We start from the raw sequence: 4,788 nt of genomic DNA, 5'->3' as shown, positions 1-4,788 counted from the left end.
AATTCGTAGTCTTTATAACATTTCATTTACAATATCTAGGATGGAATCCAAAATTGCTATACATAAAGGTAGAAGAAAATATGACCTATACTTCATAGAAAAGCCTGACCCAAAGATAATCAGATTTTGCCTTTAGCAGATAAGGATTTCAAAGCAACAATTACAACTATATCCAAGGATAGGAAAGAAAATATGACTATTTAAATGAAAACTATACAAAGAACAAAATGGAAATTTTAGAACTGATAAATATAATACTTCAAATAAAAATCTACCGAAAGAGTAGATTGAAGAGAACAGAGTAGGAGTTAGGGAACTTTATGATACATCAGTAGAAATTATCCAGGCTGTAAGAGAGAAAAAGATTGGAAAAAATGGACAGAGTTGCAGCAACCTGATGGCCAATATCAAAATAAATTGAAAACAAATGTGTTGGAAAAAAATATACCATGTAAATGATAAGCATTAGAAGGTTGAGTAAAGTGTATCAATATCAGTTAAAACCTTGAGACAAAGGTTATTATGAAGATTCCATGGTGTTAAAAAGATCAATACACAAGAAGACATGACAACCATAAATAAGTATGTGCCTGGTAACAGAACTTCAAAATATGTGAAGCAAACCTCCACAGAATTAAAGCTATTGGCAAATACCAGGAACTTTAGAATTTTCCAGATCTCAAAGACTTGTTAAATATTAGAATCTGATGGAATCAGAGAACAAAATTTGTAAGATGAAACTGAAAATAGAGAAGATGCAGGATGTGGATATTTGTAGAGAATGCATTTGAAGGGAATGAAACCAGAGAAACCTGCCAGATTTCAAAAAATCCTAGAGCATCGAGATTTGTTTTTGTTTTCCAAGACCTGGTGCTGGAGGATGGAAAGCAAAATATGAATAAGGCTGGGGCAGCTTCTCTAGGTCCTCATGCTCAGCAGGGCAATACAAAAAGTGGCTGAAATTTCCTGAGCCTGTAGGGCCAAGGACTGAGAATGAGGGGGATTCAGAGTGCACTGCCTTCAAGGTTGGCACGGTGCTGGGGCATCACCTGAACATGTGTATATCATACACTAGTGACCAGGCGGGGTGAGCTACACCTTTATAGATGCTAGTGAGCTGTGCACAGATTATTACATGTGGGTCAGATACCCTTCCCCAGCTGCAGGATTTCATGTAACCCCCCCTGGGAAATTATATCATCTTCAGAGGGGAAGGATGGTGGAGGAGAGAGAAAAAAATCTTGAATTAATGGAATATTTATCCAATTATACAGTTCTAAATCAAAAGTGACTGTGTTAAATTTAAGCCGAAAGACTAAGGAATTAAAAAACATTTTCTTAATGTTGAAATTGAAGATATAAAAATATTTAAGCAAAAATGCATAAAAGCTACATGTAAAGTTTAGAAAAACCATCCAACTTAAGAAATGGGACAAGACAATACCTCAGAATATTCCAGAAAGGTCATTCATGATTATAGTCCCCTTCCTCCACCTATTGTTATGTATGAGAGGTCCTCCAAAAGCTCATGTGAGAGACCATGCAAGAAGGTTTAGAGGTGAAATGATTGGGTTACGAGCACCTTGTAATCAGTGCATTAATCCTCTGATAGGGTTTAACTGAGTGGTAACTATAGACAGGTAGAGTGTGGCTGGAGGAGGTGAGTCATTGGGATTAGGCCTTTGGGGTATATATTTTGTTTGTGGTGAGAGGATTCTCTTTCTGCTTTCTGGTGTGATGTCCTGAGTTGCCTTCCTCTGCCATGCCCTTCTGCCATGATGTCCGGCCTCCCCTAGAGCCTGAGGAATGGAGCTGGTTATCTATGGACTGAGATTTCTGAAACCATGAGTTCTCAAATGAACATTTCTGCCTTGAAATTGTTCTTGTCAGGTTTTTGGTCACAGTGACTCTAATGGTAACCATTGTATTGTACCTTTAAAATCTTTTTTACCACCTCCTATAAGAGCGATGGTGTCAAAATCATTCCTATGAAGGGCAATGATCACATACACACAGAATTCTATAGAATAAAACTTAGGAATGACATTACTGGGTCTTAGTATATGCACATCTTTGCCTTTATTTAATAATGTCATTATTTTTCAAGTGGTCCTACCCATTTTCATGACCACCCATTGTGTATGAGTGCTTCTGTTGTTCCAAATCTTTGACAATTCCTTTTTATTTTTTGCATCAGATGTTAATTTTTTAAACCAATAATTCTTATAATTTGCAGTCCTGACTCTCAGGTGCTGCTTACCTTTCCATAGCTCTGATATGATAGGTTGGAATAGACAGGCCATGATTCCTGTTACTACTTCTGCCTGCCCACCTGCATCTCGATGCCCCTCCGTTCTGCCTGTGCTTCTATTACGAAGGACGGACTGTGTGTGCTCTTAGCAGAGGTGAATCATCACACTTATGTCCTAGATTCCATCCTTTAATATTGACTCAGGGACACCGCTGCACTAATCCTCTCTCCTTTCTTCCTTGTCATCATTTCCCATCTCTGATGAACCTTTTTCACTAGCATAATGCATGCCGTTATTTCTCTCAACTTAAAACGTAGTAAGTGGTAGTTAAAACCACTACTGTCAAGTGCCCCATTTTTCTGCTTTCCTTTACAACAAAAATGTTCAGAGCTGTCTTTTCTCTGTGTGTCATATTCCTCACCTCCTATTCATTCTTAAATCCAACCCAGTTAAGTTTTCCTCCTTATTTATTTCATCAGAACTGCTTTTGTTGAAATCATCAGTCATTTGCTGGGTTGGTAAATCCAGGAGTCATTAATTAAGTCATTAATGATCTATGGCCAGCATTGGAACACATTTTCCTTCTGGATTTCCTCCTACTTTGCTGGTTGTTCTTTCTTGGTTATCTTTGCTGGTTTCTCCTCCTCAAGTCTGATCCCTTAACATGGGATACTCCAGACCTCAGTTTTTCAATCTCCCCTTTATTTGTTCCCCCTCTGTGGATGAATTCATCCTGTCTCATGGTTTTAAATAATAAAATGAAGCTGGCAACTCCCCACTTGTATTTTCTTTCTGGATCTGTTCAGGGATGTCCAGATTTGTTTATTCAACTGCTTGACAAATTACTTGGATGTCTATTAAATCCCTTAACATGCCTAAAACCAAACCCTTGATTTTTTTTTAAAGAGTTGCCATAGTGTTTTTTTAAAATGCTCTTCCTTCAGGCAAATGCTGCTTGTGCCAAGTGCACAGCTTGGGCTGGGCACAGCCCTTTGTGGCTTCTCTGCCTCTTCACATGGCAACTCCCACCATCTTCCATTTCAGTTTGTGGTAGCTTCATCCTTTCTGCTCCACTCAAGTATTTGGAGTCACCTCTGACTTCTTTCTTCTTTCCAGTCACATCCAATTAATTCCTAAGCCTTGATTGATGTAGTAGGTTGGATAATGAGGGGATTGCAGCTAAGGGAAAGGGTAGGGAGGCCAGAGTGCATGACAGGTTTGGGGAGACAGTGTAGTTCCTCAGCCTTGCTAACTTCCTTCATGCTATACATTTTGCTTCTTTGCTATACATTTTGTCTGTCTTCCTTCTCACCTTTCTTCCCACCTGACTCTATTGAAATTTCTTTAATGCTGCCTTAGCATTGAACTATTCTTTTTATTACTTTTCAATCTTTGCTAAAGTTTCATTTAGCTTTTGTTTCATAGTCTGTACTGTGGTGATATTAATACTACCCAACAGAGTTTTTATGAGATTAAATTAATACTTTGAGACTGTGGAACCAACCTAGATGCCCTTCAATAGACGAATGGATTAAAAAAAATGTGGCATTTATACACAATGGAGTATTACTCTGCATTAAAAAATGACAAAATCATAGAATTTGCAGGGAAATGGATGGCATTAGAGCAGATTATGCTAAGTGAAGCTAGCCAATCCCTAAAAAACAAATGCCAAATGTCTTCTTTGATATAAGGAGAGTAACTAAGAACAGAGTAGGGAGGAAGAGCATGAGAAGAAGATTAACATTAAACAGGGATGAGAGGTGGGAGGGAAAGGGAGAGAGAAGGGAAATTGCATGGAAATGGAAGGAGACCCTCAGGGTTATACAGTGGAGGGGGTAGAGAGAGAGGAGGAGAGGGGAGGGGAGAGGAGGGGAGGGGGGATGGTGGAGGATGGGAAAGGCAGCGGAGCACAACAGACACTAGTATGGCAATATGTAAATCAATGGATGTGTAACTGATGTGATTCTGCAATCTGTGTATGGGGTGAAGGTGGGAGTTCATAACCCACTTGAATCAAAGTGTGGAATATGATATGTCAAGAAATTTGTAATGTTTTGAACAACCAACAATAAAAAATAAAAAAAAAATAAAATACACTATAGATTTGAATGACAGGAAATAAAGGGAGGGAAACAGAAAAGAGCATCATATGTGTGCTTAACCTCAATGAACTAGAACACAGCCTTTCTAGTGATGGAAAGGAACCTAGGAGGCCAAGTTCAACCACAAGCATTCCAAGGCAGAGAAGGAAGACAGATGCAAAAACAGAAGTTCATTATTCAACACTTCTAAAGAGGCAAGGTAGAAAGCTCTAGATAGGAAAATAGCTAAATGTCCCTTTGACAACAATGAAAAAAAATTAATACTTTGAGTGCTTAGAACAGTATCTGGCACGTGGTACAGGCAGGAAAGTAATGTTAGCCTGTTTGACAATGCTGACAATGTTATTGTCTTCCCATTAGATTGTGTCCTCTGGAGCTCAATGAGGTGATCTGATTCATCTTTGACCATCTAACATATATCAAAGTGTCAA

This window comes from Marmota monax, unplaced genomic scaffold (assembly GCF_021218885.2).
Source record: "Marmota monax isolate L192 unplaced genomic scaffold, Marmota_monax_Labrador192_F-V1.1 WCK01_AAM20220418_F8-fsc00001, whole genome shotgun sequence".
Taxonomy (NCBI): domain Eukaryota; kingdom Metazoa; phylum Chordata; class Mammalia; order Rodentia; family Sciuridae; genus Marmota; species Marmota monax.
This window is presented reverse-complemented; position numbering follows the sequence as displayed.